Source organism: Sapajus apella, unplaced genomic scaffold (genome assembly GCF_009761245.1).
Source record: "Sapajus apella isolate SASKATOON/1434 unplaced genomic scaffold, GSC_monkey_1.0 scaffold10, whole genome shotgun sequence".
In the NCBI taxonomy this organism is placed as follows: Eukaryota; Metazoa; Chordata; class Mammalia; order Primates; family Cebidae; genus Sapajus; species Sapajus apella.
Genome location: NW_022436950.1, coordinates 8559439 through 8579899, shown reverse-complemented (window position 1 = coordinate 8579899; position 20461 = coordinate 8559439). Strand labels below are relative to the sequence as shown.

The 20461-nt window shown below is 43.3% G+C and overlaps 1 long non-coding RNA gene and 3 pseudogenes across 3 annotated transcripts in view; all 4 read right to left on the bottom strand.

Moving 5' to 3' along the window:
- Positions 1-3385: 3385 nt before the first annotated feature.
- On the bottom strand, positions 3386-4147 carry LOC116551663 (annotated as a pseudogene).
- A 7032-nt stretch (positions 4148-11179) lies between these two features.
- On the bottom strand, positions 11180-12136 carry LOC116551661 (annotated as a pseudogene).
- Positions 12137-12795: 659 nt separating this feature from the next.
- Positions 12796-12926, bottom strand: LOC116552082 (annotated as a pseudogene).
- A 2677-nt stretch (positions 12927-15603) lies between these two features.
- Positions 15604-20461, bottom strand: part of LOC116551662 — a 10031-nt gene continuing 5173 nt past the window's right edge. Inside the window, exons 2-4 of one of the 3 annotated variants that reach the window (XR_004269031.1) lie at positions 19469-19622; positions 17473-17614; positions 15604-15616 (exon numbers count right to left, since the gene is read on the bottom strand). This is a non-coding gene — a long non-coding RNA (uncharacterized LOC116551662). Of the gene's footprint in view, positions 15617-17146; positions 17615-19191; positions 19623-20461 lie in introns of those variants that run through there. The other 2 variants (XR_004269030.1, XR_004269032.1) reach the window with 2 other exon arrangements.

The window sequence follows — 20461 nt, the reverse complement described above, 5'->3', positions numbered from 1 at the left end:
AAAAATTAGCTGGCATGGGGTGGGTGCCTGTAATTCCAGCTATCAGGAAGCTGAGGCAGGAGAATTACTTGAACCTGGGAGGCGGAGGTTACAGTGAGCTGAGAATGTGCCACTGCACTCCAGCCTGGGTGTCTGAGTGAAAACTCCACCTCAAGAAAAAAAATCTTTCTAGAAGCCTTTGCCACAGAGGTCCCTAGTGACCTTGAGAAAAGAGTTTTTGTGGGGGTTGGGAGGCACAACAGGTATCACAGGTGCACGGAGGAGCTGTAGACGAGGAACTGCAGTCAGGGAATTTGGGGACTATCCCAAGACCTTTGCCTGTGAAAGGAAGGAGAGGGCAGGATTGGAAGGGGCACATGCCCAGCAAGAGGCTTGGTTCTGGATTCTCTTGAGACTATGGCAGCCTCAACAGAAGCCAAGGGCAGTAGAGACAGGCTAGCCACTCAGCCAACCCAGAATCCCTCTTCTTCCTGGATGTGTAGCTGCAGCACCTGCCCAGCCTCCTTGGGACTAGAGGTGTGGTGCTGGACCTTGACTGGTAAAAACCTATCCAGGCCTGGGCTGTACCAAGTGCCCCTACTGGATCCTCCTTGTTCTCTCCTATCTACTCGCTGAATTAAGATCTTTCCAATGACCCAGAACAGGATAAAGGAGCAAAACAGAGGAAGACTGGGTCCCCAAATGACCACACAGAAGGCCACCTGCCCAGGAATACCCCACTCTGAATGTGGCATCAGTGAGAAATAAACACTTACTGTGTTGCGCTACTAAGAACTGGGGTCCATCCACTACAGCAGGTAGAGTTAACCTAATACACTGGTTAAGGACATTCTTGTACATCCATGCAATGGAGCACTAGAGCTATAAAAACAAAGGGAACAGCTGTTCATTACAGATGTATCTCTAAAATACTTTAAACGACAAAAAGGCAAGGTACAGGAAAACGTGTTATAGCTTGTTGCTTTGTGTAAAAAATCAGCAGGAAAAGAATACATAATTCCTGTCTTGAACAGTGGAATACAAGAAGAGGCCAATAATATTGGCTCCTTCTATACAAAGGAGCTGGGTGGCTAGAGGATAAGTCAGAGACTTTCCCATTTGCACCTACTGAATTTGGGGAATAGTGTCAATTTTACACATTTCTAAAAATAGAAATTTAAAGGCAGTGTGCCAGAGATGTGGGCATTAGAAGAGCCAGTAGAAACAAAATTTCCAAAAACACAGAGCCAGGAGTCAGCTGCGTGAGAGTGCAGCTGTGAGACTTTCCTCAGACAGGAGAATGCAGCCGAAAGCAGATCCCGGGACTGTCCCTTGCTCATCCAGAGCTGAAAGGCTCAACCACAATGACCTGACATTCAGAGGCCACATGCCTAGCCAGTCTCCCCATCCTTCACCCCAACTTCCATCTCCATCCCTGGGCCCTAATCTCACTGCCCTGCCTTGTCAGACTCCCGGCTGCACTGCCATCCTCAAAGTCACTCTGTACCTTTAGTCACTCATCCTTTCCGAAACGGTCCCCAAGTTTCCTCTGGAGAAGAGCCTAGCCCTGCTCTGCCATCTCACTCAACCTCCAGAGGCCTGTTCTGAGCACCCCCTTGGCCCTCACCACCACACTCTCACCCACCCACTTTTATAGTCAAGTCTCTCTTATTAAAGGAAGGAATCTGAATCTAGGTTTGCCTTTTAAGTCAGCTTTCTCAGAGGCTACCAGAATCCCAACACCTCACTGCCTTGCCCTAAAGTCCCTCCATCTTCATCTCTTTGCTCTGCTATGGCTGTTGGAGCTTAGCTTCACACTCATTAGCAGTCCCAAGACCTCTGCACTGAGGCTATCCTGAGACTCTCCAGCGATAAGATTTGCCTCTTCTTCCCAGAACAGCCAGGGTTTTCTTCCAGCCTTCTATGAGCCTGCCAGAAAGGAAGAGGGATCCTACATTGGGAAATCAACTCAGCCATGCTCACGTGTTGCCAAGAGAACTCACCAGTTAGCAAAGCCCATAAGTGCACTCCTTGAGAAATCAAATAAACATAACCTGAGCCTGAAGATGGAGAGCTATTTAGGGCTTGCTGTTGAGTGGGAGAGGGAGGGCATAGAGCAGGATACACTATGGTCCATCCATAATGAGCTCAACCACATCAAATAGCACATAGAAAATTGAAAGAAAACATCCCTAAATATTTACAGGGCTTACCTCTGCTGAGAAAATCTCTGCTGAGATTTTCTCAAAATTTCTTTATAATATCCAAATATTCTACAATAAGTACATATTACTTCAATTAATTTTTTTTTTTTTGAGACAGAGTTTCTCTCGTCACCCAGGCTGGAGTGCAATGGCATGATCTCAGCTCATTGCAACCTCTGCCTCCCGAGTTCAAGCAATTCTCCTGCCTCAGCCTCCCAAGTAGCTGGTACTTCAGGTGCCTGACACCACTCCCAGCTAATTTTCATATTTTTAGTAGAGACAGAATTTCAATATGTTGGTCAGGCTGGTCTCGAACTCCTGATCTCAGGTGATCTGTCTGTCTCAGCCTCCCAAAGTGCTGGGATTACAGGCATGAGCCACCATGCGTGGCTAGACTAATTTTTTAAGATACGGTTTCTACAACAGTGAGCAGACATGTTACTGTCAGTGGAAAAACACCTTTTGGGTCACAGACCTAAGACTCTGCTGGCGGCTACCCTAGAAAAATGCTTATATGCTCTTCCACACATCAACACCCCATTGTGCACCCCCACTGGGTACCCCAATACCAAGGGAACAAGCATCCCAGCCTGTAAGAGGCAGAATGTTTCTGGGCCAGACACACTGACTGTAAGCTGACCAACAATGTTGGAACTTCAAAAGAAATGTGTAAAACCAAATAGAAGCACCACAAAAGAAATCGAGAGGCCAGTAACAGCTCTGCCACCTAGCCTGTACAGGGAAGGGGGTTAGTTACCCTGGCCTGAACCCCAGGATGACTGTGGCAGGTCTGCTGTGCTTAGGGATAGGATCACACTAGGTGTCTAAACATTCAGTTCATCCAACTGACTCCTTGGTTCACATCCCAGGCTTACAAGTGTCTTTAAAAAAAATGTGGCTTCTTTTAGGGCAGAAGTTTATAAACGTGAATAACTCTAAAGGCCAGAAAGGCGAGGTGTAAAAAACCACCAGATGTATAATCCAACTTTATTTTATATGGTATAAGATTTAACAAACACATATAATGCCAGAGATGTTATCTAAATTTGGTATTGAAAAAATTTGAAAATAATTATCCCAAGTTTCATAATTTATTACTTCTCAGATTTGAAATCCAAAATCTAACATTCCTTTCTTTTTTTTTTTTTTTTTTTTTTTTTGAGAGCAGGTACTATTTATTAACTGACCAGCTTAGAAAAATAATCATGGGAGACACCTTAGTTCATTCTTCTAATAAGCCTGTTGATCTGATCCTGCCTGCATCTCCACCTTCTACAAAATGGGTGGTCTTTTTCTTCATTCCGCCCCGTGGAGAAGATAATTTAAAGGGCCACAGGAAGTTATTTGCTTCTTTGAAGCGTTTTCCAACAGTATAGATCTCATGAATCAGATCCTCCATGCAGATGATGCTGTATTTTCCAAGAGATCGAGCAATCAGAGCGTTATCTGTCAAAGCAATTCGCTTCTTTTTGATTTTGCCATAACCACGTTTGTAGATTAGTTCATTTACTGACTTCAGATTTGGATACCCCATGCAATATATGGCTGTACGATCCTCAGCATGTTAATTGAAGCCTTGTTGAGCTTCACAAAGGTTCCATTGAAGATTTGACGAAGGCGAAGAAGCTGCAACACCTTTCGGACCTTTGGGCTCACACCGTTGATACCTCTGATCCTGATGACAAACGCCAGTTTGGGTTCTGCAGGTACATAGAAGTTGCCAGCTTTCCTTGCCATCCTCACCATTCGAATTTCAGTTCTGTACATCTGTCTATATTCCTTGTGATAATGCTTCGCTTTTTCATAGATAAGCTTCCTTCTTGCCTTTCGAAGCATCTTTTGGGCAAACTTCTTTCTCAGGCGCTTAATCTTCAGCTCTGCGAAATTCCTTCGCTTTTTCTTAAGGGTTTCCGGCACAACAAGAACCTTCTTCTTCTTCTCTTCTACACCCTCCATGGTTCCAACCGGAAAAAGAGGCTAACATTCCTTTCTTATGCCCCAAGGTATCAATCAACGTCAGGTTGTAAATCTTGTATAGCCACGTGCAGCAGAGAATTCATCTTTCCTAATTGGGACCAAAATTTAGTTTTATTTAGTTTCATAATAGAAAATAACTGCTCATAAACATAGGTACTTCCAAACATGGACAGAATCTTTGCACAATGGTTTTTATATTTAGGGTAACCATTCCCCAGGGATCCATAGAATTCTGGGATTCCCACATCATCATATTTAGTTTTCAGTATAGTGTTGACTGCAATTCAGTAACTTCCATTTGCAGCTCTTCATTCACATGATTAATCAAGAAAGGTAAACTGAACAATATCAGTTCCTTTTCATAAAGAACTGATATCAGAGAATCATTTTTGGAATTCAGTCTTCAGCTCTTTAATTTTTAGAATATAGTTCAGGCCATCACTTTTTTTCAGAAACTAATTTCAGTGTAAGGGAGTGGGCCAGACTGTTCCTTGTCAAATGAGTTTCCCAAAGACACAGTTTTGCTAGGAATGAGTGAATTGAATCATACATTTGTGTAACCACTTGTGAATGCCTTTGCAGAGAAATATCCAATGTATTCAGATGTGCTGTAATGTCAATCAAAAAGGCTAAGTATTTGACCCAATTTTTGCTAGTGAGCTGAGGCACAGATTTTCCTTTAGAAGACACGAAAAAGTCAATTTCTTCCAACAGTTCAAAAAACTGCTTTAGCACCATACCACGCCTCAGCCACTTCACTTCCATGTTGTAGAACAGGTTTCGACATTGTGCATCTAACTCACTGAAAAAAGTGTTGAACTTTCTGTGGTTTGAGCCATGGGAAGGTATCCAGATTATGCTGCAAATTACTATGTCCATGACATGATCCATTTTTAACTTTTTAGCACAAAGTGATTCCTGGAGAATGAGGCCATGCGCAGACTTAAGTTCTGTGCTTTTGCAAAGCCCTGCCACCTTAGATTTCAGTTTTGTAACAAGTTGTTTAACACCAACCATTGCAGAATTACCATCTGTGCTAACACTTACTAATTTTGACCAGTCTACATTAAATTTTTTAAGACTTTTATCAACACATAAAAATATGTCATTTCCTGATGCTGTGCCTGTTATGGGTACCATATTTAAAAGTTCTTCAGTCACATCAGAAGTTTCATCAGCATCATGAATGAACACAGCCAACTGGGGAACATTATTTATATCAACACTCTCATGAGTTACAATAGAGAAAGCCACAAATGATTTCACTTTTTCTTGAAACTTGTCCTGTAAGTTTTCAGCCATATCATTAACATGCTGAGCAACAACATTACCAGGTAGTCTTCTATTTGCCAATGCTTGTCTCTGTTCAGGGCACATAATTTCTGCTGCACTCAACAAACATCCTTTTTAAACTCCCCATCTGTAAAAGGTTTTGATGCCCAGGCAATTTTCTCATTTAATATATAACTATAGGGCCGGGCACGGTGGCTCAAGCCTGTAATCCCAGCACTTTGGGAGGCCGAGGTGGGTGGATCACGAGATCAAGAGATCGAGACCATCCTGGTCAACATGGTGAAACCCCGTCTCTACTAAAAATACAAAATATCAGCTGGGCATGGTGGCGCATGCCTGTAATCTCAGCTACTCAGGAGGCTGAGGCAGGAGAATTGCCTGAACCCAGGAGGCGGAGGCTGCGGTGAGCCGAGATCGCGCCATTGCACTCCAGCCTGGGTAACAAGAGCGAAACTCCGTCCCAAAAAACAAAAAACAAACAAACAAAAAAATATATAACTATACTTCATAGCAGCATCACCTATTTTATTCACATTCAAAAGCAAATCATGTTGAAGTCTGTCTTTTTGTCAGTTCATTAGGTTTTTTTGTCACTCATCTTTTCTGTATATTCCTCATGGTTCTTGCTATGGTTTGTTTCATAGTGGTGTCTTAGGGTATGCTCTTTTGACACAGAAAGACTTTGTTTGCATATTAAACATGTAGGGACATTCTTTACCTCCACAAATAAAATAGGCTTCTCTCACTTTTCTTGAACAGTGTGGTTGTCTTGTTCTGTACTTTGTCTTCGCACTTGTGAAAGAGACAAATGCATAAGAAATATTAAAATGTCATCTTCTTTTCTTTTCCCCAAGACAAAGTTTCACTCTGTCACCCAGGCTAGAGTGCAATAGTGTGATCTCGGCTCACTGCAACCTCTGCCTCCTGGGTTCAAGCAATTCTTCTGCCTCAGCCTCCCAAGTAGCTGGGATTACAGGCGTGAACCAACAAGCCCAGCTAATTTTTGTATTTTTAGTAGAGACTGGGTTTCACCATTAAACAGGCTGGTCTCAAACTCCTGACCTCATGATCCGCCTGTCTCAGCTTCCCACAGTACTGGGATTATAGGCATGAGCCACCGTGCCCAGCCATGTCATCTTTACTATAAGAAAAAAGTGTTATTTTCCAAGAAAAAGGTATTAACTCTATGTTTAAAAGTGTAAGTTTCCGCACCACTGCTGTTTTCCCTCAGGAACTGTGGGGGTTACCAGCAAACAAGGGCAAAGGCCACACCTAAGAGGAAGCAGCTACTTCTCATCGCCAGCCAACTGCTGCCATGTGGGAATGCAGCCACCGTGCCACCAGATTTTCTTTTTTTTTTTTTTGTGATAGATAGGGTCTTACTCTGGCGCCTAGGCTGAAGTGCAGTGGCACCAGCATGGCTCACTGTAGCCTCAACCTCCCGGGTTCAGGCAATCTTCTCACCTCAGCCTCTTGACTTAGCTGGGACTACAGGTATGCACCACCACACCCCAATTATTTTATTTTATTTTTGTACAGATGGGAGTCTCTCCATGTTGCACTTGTGATCAAGTGCAAGCGATCCACCCACCTCAGCCTCCCAAAGTACTGGTATTACACGTGTGAGCCACCTCACCTGGCCAGATTTTTTGTTCTATCAAAAGAAGCTGGAAACCCAGGGTTTTATGTGAAATTTCTTGACTTTTGAAATACTCATAACAAATTCAATTGTCTCTTACTCTGTAAGCAACAGTCTGCTGATCAGGTTAGGCAAATTCAGGGCACTGGATTGGGGTCATTGGTTTAAACCTGCAAAAACACTACTTGAAGAAAATTAATATCTGAAGAGAATTAAATATCTAATTCTGAAACCACAGATATAAGAACTTATTCAAACAGAATCCAGGAGAGTGACCAAAAAGAAAAAATAAACTGATGGGTTTCTTTTTTTTTTTTTTTTTTTTTGAGACAAGGTCCAGCTCTGTTGCCCAGGCTGGAGTGCAGTGGTGTGATCTCGGCTCACTGCAACCTCCATCTTCCAGGCTCAAGCCATCCTCCCACCTCAGCCTCTCAAGTAGCTGGGATTACAGGCATGCAACATCACGCCTGGCAAATTTTTGTATTTTTTGCAGGGACAGGGTTTTGCCATGTTGACCAGGCCGGTCTTATCCTAGGCTCAAATGATCCACCTACCTTGGCCTCCCAAAGTGCTGGGATAACAGGCATGAGCCACCATGCCTGGCCAACTGATGGATTTCAAAGGGCCATTTCTTTTGCAGACATCGGGTTACAGTTAACTAGGACAATATTAATCAGTTTAATGTAATTATGAGAATGATTCACTTTCAATACAGAGGAAACTGCATTTTGAAGGGCTGAGTGGCCTTCCCATCCCAACTACTTGGGAGGCTGAGGTGGGAGGATCACCTGAGCCCAGGAAGTTGAGACTGTGGTGACTGTGCCACCACACTCCTGTGTGGGTGAAGGGAGTGAGACCCTGTCTCAAAATAATAAAAAAAGATAAAGTGCTGAGTGCCCTTAAACTCATACCAGCCCCTCCCTTGGGACCCCCCTGCGACAACCCTGGTAACTCTCAATCCACAGAGCTCTGGGACCACTCACCTCTCCAAGTGCTGTTCTTTCAATCTCTATTTTTTTTGGCCCTGGCTTTTCTCTCCAATATGGTCCAGAACTATGGCAAGCCCATCAACCTCAGTTCCCTGCTTTGCTTCCAAGGCTCTCTCTGCCTCAGCTTGTGACTTGAATTCAATATATGCAATCCTGCAATTGTGGGGATGAGATGAGGGAGAAAACAGTCAGCATTTAGGGCCACAATCTGTTATCTGTCTTCTGAATCAGAAATATACAAGATTCAAAATCCAAAAAGTAGAAAAGGATATGGTTTTGATCATGTAGAAAAATGAAAAAAACAAACAAAGGATATGGTGTAGTCTTCCTTATATTCCTATTCCAGGCCACCCAATTTCTACCATACAGGAAACATTAGGTATATATAAAAACAAATGTATACACATATACAATTTTTCTTAAAAAGCTTGATATAATTAACATATCATAATATTCACCTATTTAAAGTTTACAATAGTTTCTAATATATTTACACAACTGTACAATCATCGTTGTAAACTAACTTTGGAACATTTTTATTGTCCCCAAAAGTACCCATCAGTAGTCACTCCTCATTCCCCCCAACCCATTCTCACTCCCAGCCACAAGCAACTACTGCTCTAGTTCAGTCTGTAAAGATCTGGCTATCCTGGACATGTCATATATGGAAGGACATACCATACTTTATCAATCCATCAACTGATAGAATTTTGGGGTCATTTCTACTTTTTGACTATTAAATAATGCTGACATGAACATTGGTAGAAAAGTGTGAACATGTGTTTTCATTTCTTTGAGGTAGATACTTAAGAGAATTGCTGGACCATATGGCAACTCTATGTTTAACATTTTCAGAAACTGTCCAACTTTTCCAAAGCAACTATATTATTTTACATTCCCACCAGCAACATATGAGGGCTCCAACTTTTCCACATCCTTGTCAACACTTGTGACTGTTTACCTTCGTTACAGCCATTCTAATGAATGTGAAGTATATCACATCACGGTTTTGATTCGCGTTTCCCTAACAACAAATGGTGAGCATCTTTCCATGTGCTTACTGGCCATTCATGTGCCTTGTTTGGAGAAATGTTCATTCAAATCCTTTGCCCATTTCTTAACTGGGTTGCCTTTTTATTGAATTAAAATATGAGTTCTTCATATATTTGGACACAAGTCCCTTGTCGGATATATGATTTACAAATATTTTCTTTCAGTCTATAGATTTTTTTCTTTTTTTTTTTTTTTTGAGACTGAGTTTCACTCTTGTTGCCCAAGCTGGAGTGCAATGGGGCAATCTTGGCTCACTGCAACCTCCACCTCCAAGGTTCAAGTGATTCTTCTGCCTCGGTCTCCCAATTAGCTGAGATTACAGGCACACACCACCACGCCCAGCTAATTTGGTATTTTTATTTTTTATTTTCTGAGACAGAGTCTTGCTCTGTTGCCAGGCTGGAGGACAATGGCACAATCTCAGCTTACTGCAACCTCCGCCTCCTAGGTTCAAACGATTCTCCTGCCTCAGCCTCCTGAGCATCTGGGACTACAGGCGCATGCCACCACGCCTAGCTAATTTTTGTATTTTTAGTAGAGACAGAGTTTCACCATGTTGGCCAGGATGGTCTCGATCTCTTGACCTCATGATTCACCTATCTTGACCTCCCGAAGTTCTGGGATTACAGGTGTGAGCCACTGTGCACAGCCAGTCTATAGATTTTCTTTGACTTTTTAAAAATGGTGTTTGAAACACAAACATTTTTAATTTTGATTAAGCCCAATTTCTCAATTTTCTTTAATCACTTGTGCACAAAGTTTTATTGCTGTGTTTTCTTCTAAGAATTTTATGTTTTAGCTTTTACATTTAGGTCTTTGATCCATGTTGAGTCATTTTTTGTGTACAGTGTGTTCTCCGTTATATTTTTACATAAAAGGCAGAATACTATACACACTGTTCTATACTGTCTTTTTTCACTTAATAATGTATCCTGGAAATTATTTCCCATCACTACACAAAATGTGATTTCACTCCTTTTTATAGCTATATAGAATAATATCTTATGGATCTGCCAGACAATTTTAACCACCTGTTGCTTGATATTCAGGTTAATTCTAATCTTGCATCAAACAACTTTGCAATACATTATTTCACACTTGTCTGAGATTATAAATTCTTTTTTTTTTTTTTTTTTTTTTGAGACGGAGTTTCGCTCGTTACCCAGGCTGGAGTGCAATGGCGCAATCTTGGCTCACCGCAACCTCTGCCTCCTGGGTTCAGGCAATTCTCCTGCCCCAGCCTCCTGAGTCGCTGGGATTATAGGCACGCGCCACCATGCCCACCTAATTTTTTGTATTTTTTTTTAGTAGAGACAGGGTTTCACCATGTTGACCAGGATGGTCTCGATCTCTTGACCTCGTGATCCACCCGCCTCGGCCTCCCACAGTGCTGGGATTACAGGCTTGAGCTACCGCGCCCAGCGAGATTATAAATTCTTAGGAGGAGCAAGATAAAATGGTATTTGCAACTATAACTTTAACAGATAGAGCTAAGTACCTAATCTCCATAGAAATTTCTCCAATTTCACTTCCAATAACAAAGTATGAGCATGCCACTTTTTTTTTTTTTTTTTTTTTTTTTAAGACTGAGTTTTGCTCTTGTTGCTCAGGCTGGAGTGCAACAGCGCAATCTCGGCTCACTGCAAGCTCTGCCTCCTGGGTTCATGCGATCCTTCTGCCTCAGTCTCCCGAGTAGCTGGGATTACAGGTATGCGCCACCATGCCCAGCTAATTTTTGTATTTTTAGTAGAAACGGGGTTTCTCTGTGTTGGTCAGGTTGGTATTGAACTCTCGACCTCAGGTGATCTGCCTGCCTCAGCCTCCTAAAGTACTGGGATTACAGGCATGAGCCACTACGTCTGGCGAGCGTGCCAGTTTTTTTTTACCCTCTTTTCCACTGTGTTAATAAACCTTTTGATCTGTGACTACCTGATAGGTAAAAAGTTGTATCTCAGTGTAGATTTCATTTGCAATCCTCTTACTATGAATGAGGATGAGTAGTTTTCCTATGTTTAAAAGAAAATTCTTTTTCTTTTTTTTGGTGGGGGTACCAAATTTCTTTATTTGAAGGAATGGTACAAAGAACTTAAGTGGATGTTTTGGTACAACTTATAGAAAAGGTAAAGGAAACCCCAACATGCATGCACTGCTATGGTTACCACGAAAGTCACCCCATGGCTATGGGGAAATCAGCCTAAGGCTTAGCTTTCGTTATCACTGTCTCCCAGGGAGTGCTTGTCAAAGAGATATTCTGCCAAGTCAGACTGGGGTGCTTCCATCTTGCCCAAGTTGGTCACGTGGTCACCCAATTGTTTGATGGATGTCACCTGCTGATTCAGGTAATGTCTCTCAATGAAGTCACACAAATGGGGTCATTTTTGTCAGTGGCCAGTTTGTGCAGTTCCAGTAGTGACTGATTCATATTTTTTTCCAAATGTAATTCATACTCCATCGCATTCAGCCCACTCTCCCGGTCATCATTGTCTGGTTTCCTGATATCCTGAAGGAAGATTTGGCCACCTCATTGGTTCTGCAGCTTCATCAGTTTCTCGGCCTGTTGCCTCTCCTCATGAGATTGGTGAAGAGTATCTGGCAAAGTTCTTCAAAGCCGCATCATCACGGTCAAAGTAGTAAGACATGGACAGGTAGACATAGGCATAGAGCTCCAGGTTATCTGGCAGTTGATGGTGTTCTCTGAGTCCTGGGAATAGTTCTGGAGCATCTGCAAGGGGGACGCGGTCATCATGGTGGCGGGTAAGGAGAGGTGGTTGTGGCAGTGGCAGCGGTGGCTGCGTGGTGCTGGAGTGGCAGCGGGGGCCTTCAGGCGGTCCAAGGGCGCAGTGTGGAGGTGACGGAGGGCTGGCTATGGGTGGCTGGCCAGGGTGGGGAACGAGCGCTGGGTTCCATCCAAGCACTGTTGAAGCAGGAAACTGCGGTGATTCCTGGCAAAGAACGTCTCTCTCTCTCTCTCTTTTTTTTTTTTGACACGGAGTTTCGCTCTTGTTGCCCAGGCTGAAGTGCAACGGCGCAATCTCGGCTCACTACAATCTACAACTCCTGGGTTCAAAGGATTCTCCTGCCTTGACCTCCTGAGTAGCTGGGATTGCAGGTGCCCACCACCATGCCCAGCTAATTTTCTATATTTTTAGTAGAGACAGGGTTTCACCATGTTGGCCAGGCTGGTTTCAAACTCCTGACCTCAGGTGATCTGCCTGCCTCAGCCTCCCAAAGTGCCAGGATTATAGGAGTGCGCCACCAAGTCCAGCCTGAGTCAGATTCTTTTTTTTTTTTTCTTTTTTTTTTGAGACGGAGTCTCGCTCCTGTTACCCAGGCTGGAGTGCAATGGCGCGATCTCGGCTCACCGCAACCTCTGCCTCCTGGGTTCAGGCAATTCTCCTGCCTCAGCCTCCTGAGTAACTGGGATTACAGGCACGTGCCACCATGCCCAGCTAATTTTTTTTTGTATTTTTAGTAGAGACGGGGTTTCACCATGTTGACCAGGATGGTCTCGATCTCTTGACCTCGTGATCCACCCGCCTCGGCCTCCCAAAGTGCTGGGATTACAGGCTTGAGCCACCGCGCCCGACCCTGAGTCAGATTCTTAAAGCTAATGCACCACACTCTTTTCTGGCATAGGCACTATGCTTTATTTCACATGGCCATGGATTCTCTGGCTTCTCTTATCTCCCCTTTACAATAATTCTTTTTTTTGCTTTTAATTTAGGACATATCAGATATTAAATTGAAGAACAGATACTACACTTGACCTTAGCCAAAAGGCTGAGAAGTGATACAATAATTCTCCATGTACAAAAATGACTATAAAGATATAAAAATATTTAATTAAAACCTAATTAAACCTTAATAAATTATATAGCTTTTGGCAGAAATGTGTTTGCTTGTTTTCCAGAGACAACAAGCAGAATGCTCCCAAATCTCCTCCTGGTAAACACTGCTAACAGTTTGGAATTTATTCTTTGAGATTTGTTTTCCTATATTTATCATAGCTTTCCAGGTCAATATATATAGTTCTATCTTAGGCTTGTTAGATCTGTAGTATCCTTTCTAGAGATTAGCTTCATCAGAACACACTGCTACAGATTATTTTAGAGTTCACCTACACCAACACATTTAGCTCAAAAGTAACTATAAAACCAATATTCAGGCTGGGTGCAATGGCTCGCGCCTGTAATCCCAACACTTTCGGAGGCCGAGGCGGGGGGATCACCTGAGGTCAGGAGTTCAAGACCAGCCTGGCCAATATGGAGAAACCCTGTCTCTATTAAAAATACAAAAAAAAAGTAGCCGGTGTGGTAGCGGGTACCTGTAATCCCAGCTACCTCGGAGGCTGAGGCATGAGAATCGTTTGAACACGGGAGGCGGAGGCTGCAGTGAGCTGAGACCCTCGCCACTACACTCTAGCCCAGGCAACAATAATGAAACTCCATCTCAAAAAAGGAAAAAAAGAAAACAATATTCAATTTCCACCTCAATGACAATCCCTTCAAAACATATTATACTCCACCCCCTCTAATTTCACCATATTCACTCTTACTCTACCAAAGCCTAGATACCTAAGGACAGTGTTTCACTAATTGGTTACAACATAAACATAACAATTCCATGTTCTATTTTGGCACCTGTCCAAGCAAGTTACCTAGTATGTTATTCTAGTGGAGTCAGCCCTGGAAAGAGAAGAATAAATGTACATAATCTACGAATAAGTTCTAATCTTCAATCCTGTACTTGGTAGCAGAGTAAGTCTCTATATCTCTACAGCACCACTACAGTTTTCTAGAAGTTTTGGCTGTCCCTTTATGATGTCTCCTTCGATTTTTTATGCCTACTGGCAGAAATCTGGGTAACTACTCTTCCCTTCTCTAAAATCAGACATAGAGATTTGAGAGAATGTAAGGAAATTCCATTATGTTTGTATCCAGCAGACTTACATTCTTATTCAGTACAAGGTACAAAACATACCTTTTATTCATCCCATCCTTGCTCACTAATCTGATTTGAAAAGCATCCTGAAACACTTCTTTTAATTCATGTTGAGTGACTCTGTCAGACACGTTTTTTTTTTTTTTTTTTTTTTTGAGACGGAGTTTCGCTCTTGTTACCCAGGCTGGAGTGCAATGGCGCGATCTCGGCTCACCGCAACCTCCGCCTCCTGGGTTCAGGCAATTCTCCTGCCTCAGCCTCCTGAGTAGCTGGGATTACAGGCACGTGCCACCATGCCCAGCTAATTTTTTGTAGTTTTAGTAGAGACGGGGTTTCACCATGTTGACCAGGATGGTCTCGATCTCTTGATCTCGTGATCCACCCGCCTCAGCCTCCCAAAGTGCTGGGATTACAGGCTTGAGCCACCGCGCCCGGCCAGACACGTTCTTGATCAAAAGTGTTTTGGCATTTTGATCTACATAAAAACAAAAGAATATTTCTGGTGAGTTCGGATTTAGTAAACATTAAAAATCCCCTACGACAGAAAAAATACCCCTCAAAGAGTTGCAAAGTGGAAACAATACATCTTCGTTCGTTTAATAAATATTTGAATACATACTCTAGGCTAGGGCTTGTGCTACATGCTTGCTGTGAAAACATGGACTTGGCCTCTGCTCTCAGGAATGTGTTTTTGTTGGAGAAAAGACAAGTAAATGAATAGTCATATAATTATACACCTTGATGAGTGCCAGGACGGACAAGTAAAAGGGGCAATGAGGAAGTCTAGTAGAGAAGACTTACCCTAGTGTGGGGGTAAGGAAAGAGTTTTCTGATCTGAGGAAGCGATATTTAAGCTGGGACTGGATGGGTTTCAAGTAGCCAGGGACTGAGTCCTGGAAAGAACGTTATGACAGAGAAAGGTAGGCCGTGCATCGCGAGCACAGAAGGGAGGGCAGGGTGCAACGGAGGCAGGTGGCTCGTCAGAAACTGAGGATTACTTGCACCAAATTAGAAAGAATGTGATACTTCTGCCTGACCCAGAATCTTCTAGATACATCGACACCTCTGAACAAATTGCCTTGTTTGCATACCTTTGTTTTCTTTCACTTTGGTTTCTTAAATGTAATTTCATACCCAAGGACTTTTGTATCACTAAGTTCCAGGGCTTTTTCCTGATCATCAACAGATTTAAAATTCACGGCCGGGCGCGGTGGCTCAAGCCTGTAATCCCAGCACTTTGGGAGGCAGAGGCGGGTGGATCACGAGGTCAAGAGATCAAGACCATCCTGGTCAACAAGGTGAAACCCCGTCTCTACTAAAAGTACCAAAACTTAGCTGGGCATGGTGGCGCGTGCCTGTAATCCCAGCTACTCAGGAGGCTGAGGCAGGAGAATTGCCTGAACCCAGGAGGCGGAGGTTGCGGTGAGCCGAGATCGCGCCATTGCACTCCAGCCTGGGTAACAAGAGCGAAACTCCGTCTCAAAAAAAAAAATAAATAAAAATAAATAAATAAATAAATAAAATTCACATAACCAAATCTCCTACAGAGATGTAGAAAAAAAGGGAAAAGGAAAAAGCATACATAGGTAAGATGAAGAGTGTATGCCTCTGGTTAGCTAATCACACTAGCTGTTGGAACAGAAATTAGCACTACTAAGTCACAAGCAGCTGCCTAATTTACAATTTAAAACCAAGGCTCTACAAACTGGCAGTCAGTACTGTGAAATAACTATGGAGAAGTAGTTCTCACCCCGGGGGGTGGGGTGGGGGAGGCAAGTTTGACAATGTCTAGAGACATTTTTGGCTGTTCCAAATGGGGAAGCATCTAGTATCTAATGGGTAGAATTCAGGGAGGTTGCTAAACACGATGAACTGGACAGCCACCACTATGTAGAATTGCCCAGCCCAGACCCAGTGTGGTGGCTCATGTCTGCCATCCCACCACTGCGAGAGGCCAAGGCGGGCAGATTGCCTGGGCTCAGGAGTTGGAGACCAGCCTGGTCAACATGGTGAAACCCTGTTTCCACAGAAAATTAAAAAAAAAAAATTAGCTGGGCATAGTGGTACATGTCTGTGGTCCCAGCTACTTGGGAGGCTGATGTGGGAAGATGGCTTGAGCTGGGGGACAGAGGTTGCAGTGAGCCAAGATTGCATCACTGCACTCCAGCCAAGGTGACAGAGCCAGATCCTGTCTCAAAAAAAAAAAAAAAAAAAAAAAAAAAATTGTCTAGCCCAGAACGTCAATAGAGAGACTTCGTTCTAGAGCAAGGGCTGAGAATCAGTGCAGAGTTTGCCTACTGACATCTCTATTAGTTTTCAGCTTAACAAATGACAAAATTTAACCAAAAGCTATAGAAAATATGGCTTGAATTTACAAATTTTGCTTGGGCACAGGGGTTCATACCTGTTATCCCAGCACTTTGGGAGGCTGAGGTGGGAGGACTGCTTGAGCTCAGGAGTTTGAGATCAGCCTGGGCAACACGGCTAAACCCTATGTGTACAAAAAAGGTGTGGTGATGCGTGCCTGCAGTCCCGGCTACTCAGAAGGCTGAGGTGGGAGGCAGAAGTTGCAGTGAGCCATGATAATACTACTGCACTCCAGCCTGGGCAACGGACTGAGACCCTGTTTCCAAAAAAAATTATTTATTTATTTATTTATTTATTTTTGGCCAGGTGCAGTGGCTTACACCTGCAATCCCAGCACTCCGGAGACTGAGGCAAGCGTATCACTTGAGACCAGGAGTTCAGGACCGGCCTGGCCAACATGGCTAAACCCTGTCTCTACTAAAAATATAAAAATTAGCTGGGCATGGTGGCAGGCGCCTGTAATCCTAACTACTTAGGAGGCTGAGGCAGAATTGCTTGAACCTGGAAAGCAGAGGCTGCAGTAAGCTGAGACCACACGACTGCACTCTAGCCTGGGTGATGGAGTGAAACTGTCTCAATAATAATAATTTTTTGAATTTTTAAAAAACAGGCAGGGCACAGTGGCTCATACCTGTAAGTCCAGCACTTTGGGAGGGTGAGGTGGAAGGATCACTTGAGCCCAGGAGTTTGAGACCTGCCTGGGTAAAACAGCGAGACCCTGTCTCTAAGACTTGGAAGATCTTGGGATTATTTTAATATTTTGGTTGAGAAAATAGGTAGCAAAGTTAAATATAACAGATTTACCAAGCATGAGCCATTGAAGGATTTTAAACATTCATTTTGAACTGCAAATGACTGAGGTAAAATCCCACCAAAGGGTGAAGAGCAGGCAACAAAAGGACCTGAGAAGACAGCAGCCTATGAGCCACGATGAAGTAGCATAAAGCTATTGGAACTCCTCAATTCTCCACGAACATCAAGTGCTGGGCTGATAAGCTCTTAAAAACCTTCTTAATTTATTGGTATTTACCTGGACAAGGCAACCCTGACACCAACAACCTCAAGATCATTTTTAGCAAAAAATTCACTGAGACCAGCTTGTAGTTCAGCAACAGTTTTGTTGAAATTCAGGTTTCCAACAAACAGTTTGAAAGCTACAAGTGGTTCAGCTGCTACACAAAAATGTTTAAAAAAAAAAAAAAAAAGAACTCAGTTCAGAAAAAGTAGCACTAAAAGAAAATCCATTAAAGATTGTGGCTTATTATAACACCAAGCTTCTGTAGCAAATCTCACTGTTGCTCGTCTGGGCTAACAGAGGCTAAGTTTTTGCCAACATGACATTCTCCATGCATCTCTTGTTCTTTAAACCACGGCCAGTAAGTTACCTTCCAATTTCTGGTTTTTGGTTCCAGGGGAATTTTTCTGATTGGCCATTTCCTTCCTTCGTTTATCAGGTGTTTCTCTGATAGGTTCTGTGGGTGAAAGCCAGAACACTGCATTTGCAATCAATCACCTGCTTTCTGGAAACTTTTATACTACCCACAAACATCATTCCAAAGCTATACTTAATTGTCACAAGACTCATGAGTTGAGTCTGGTCAGGGTACTTTTAAAATCATTTATAAATTAATAAGAAAGTTATTTAAATTCATACAGGAAATGCAACAGCCCCTTCTGATGGGCTTCACTTACAACTAGCATTCCCTGATGCCGGCCACACTGCTTAACAGTGCTGATCCAGGTCATGCGACCTTCCTCCTCCTCCTCCTCACTGCCTTTGTCACTGCCAGTCATCATCCTGTTCATCATCTTCAGTCCTCATGGGAAGGTCTTTCCTACCTTTGGTCCCAGCTTTACTTTTACCCCCCTAGAATCACAAGGAAAGCCACCTAATTAACAGTAATTAATTACTATTACACAGACTAGTTAAGAATGATAAATTCTCCTTTCAGAGAACAATTGTTTTTTTATATCTGGCTGTATACAAAAATCTAAGAAAAAAATTCAGTCACTTTAACTTTTTACTTTGAGATAGGGTCTCATTTATGTTACACAGGCTAGAGTGCAGTGGTAAGATCATGGTTCACCGTGGCCTCAATCTCCTGGCTCAATCCATCCTCCCACCTCGGCCTACCAAGTAGCTGGGATTATAGGCGTGTGCCAACACACCTGGCTAATTTATTAATTTCTTGTAGAGATCAGGTCTGTCCATGTTGCCCAGGCTAGTCTTGAACTCCTGGCCTCCCAAAGTGCTGGGATTACAGGTATGAGCCACTATGCCCAGCCTCATTTTAACTTTATTATGAAATAATTTTAAATGATTTGTTCTTGCATTTTAATAACTACAGTAAGAATTACTCTTTAGTAGCCACAGTATTTTAAATGTTACATAGACTCCATCAAGACAGAAAAAAGTCACTGAAAATTAAATCTGAGATGGCATCTGTGTGGCTCATAAGCACAAAGACAGAACTCATCAATGTATAGTATTCAAAGAGAAAACTTCTGGGCCAGGCACGGTGGCTCATGCCTGTAATCCCAGCACCTTGGGAAGCCAAGGCAGATGGATCACTTCAGGTCAGGAGTTCAAGGTTTGGCCAACATGGTGAAATCCCGTCTCTACTGAAAACGCAAAAATTAGCTGATGTGGTGGCGTGTGCCTGTAATCCCAGGTACTTAGGAGGCTGAAGCAGGAGAATCACTTGAACTTGGGAGGCGGAGCACCATGCCACTGCACTCCAGTCTGGCTGACAGAGAAAGACTCTGTCTCAAAAAAATTAAAGAAAGAAAAAGAAAACTTCTGACTTTGGTCAGGTAGACAGCAAAGGTCAAACATCCACTGAGACTCCCCATCAATGAAGCCCATCCTGAAGAATCAGCCAGGGATTGCCAACGCAGTTTTTAGAGGGATGGATTATTAACAGAACCTCTCCCCAAATGCTGTAGAATGGCACGCACAGCAGCTTGTCTCTAACTCACACTCACCAAGAACACCCTGGAGAAGTCCTCATCTTGGTCCAACTCACTGTTCCTGTCTTCATTCTCCTGGTAGCTCTCATGGTCCTTGAGCTTGGCTCCCCTCCTGCTTGGTGATATTAACTTCTCAGCAAACACAGGAGCCAGAGACTTCTCCTCCCCTACTTTCTTTCCTGGGGCAGTAGCATTCTTCCTGCCGTTCTTCTAAGGGACAAGAACGTGGAGGACAAACAGCAACAATGAAAAGATGCCTCCTCATGAGGCTGCAATCACACTGCACAGTCACTAAGTGCAAGATTCGGGTCGGGCATGTAAGTTAACAACTATTTCAACTCTCTAGGATGAATTTCTCTTAAAAAAATAATGCAGTCAAAAGCCTTCCAGCACCCCAATCACCTGGCATGCTTGTCTAAAGACAAAAAAGAAGGCTGGGCACAGTGGCTCATCCCTGTAATCCCAACACTTGGGAGGCAGAGGTGAGCAGATCACCTGAGGCAAGGAGTTCAAGACCAGCCTGGCCTTTTAGTACAGACACGGTAAAACCCTGTCTCTACTTAAAAAAAAAAAAAAAAAAAAAAAAAATTAGCTGGGTATGGTGGTGTGCACTTGTAGTCCCAGCTACCCAGAGGGCTGAGGCATGAGAATTGTTTGAACCTGGAAGGTGAAGATGACAGTGAGCAGAGATCGCACCACTGCACTCAAGTCTGGGACACAGAGTGAGACTCTATCTCAAAAAAAAATAGTAATAAAAAAAAGCCACCACCAACATGGTGGTGGCTCACACCTCTAATCTCAACATTTTGGGAGGTGGAGGAAGGCAGACCACCTGAAGTCTGGAGTTCAAGACCAGCTTGACCAACATGGAGAAACCCCGTCTCTACTAAAAATACAAAATTAGCCAGGCATGGTGGTACATGCCTGTAATCCCAGCTACTCAGGAGGCTGAGGCAGGAGAATCGCTTGAACCTGGGAGGTGGAGGCTGCGGTGAGCCAAGATCACACTATTGCACTCCAGCCTGGGCAACAAGAGTGAAACTTTGTCT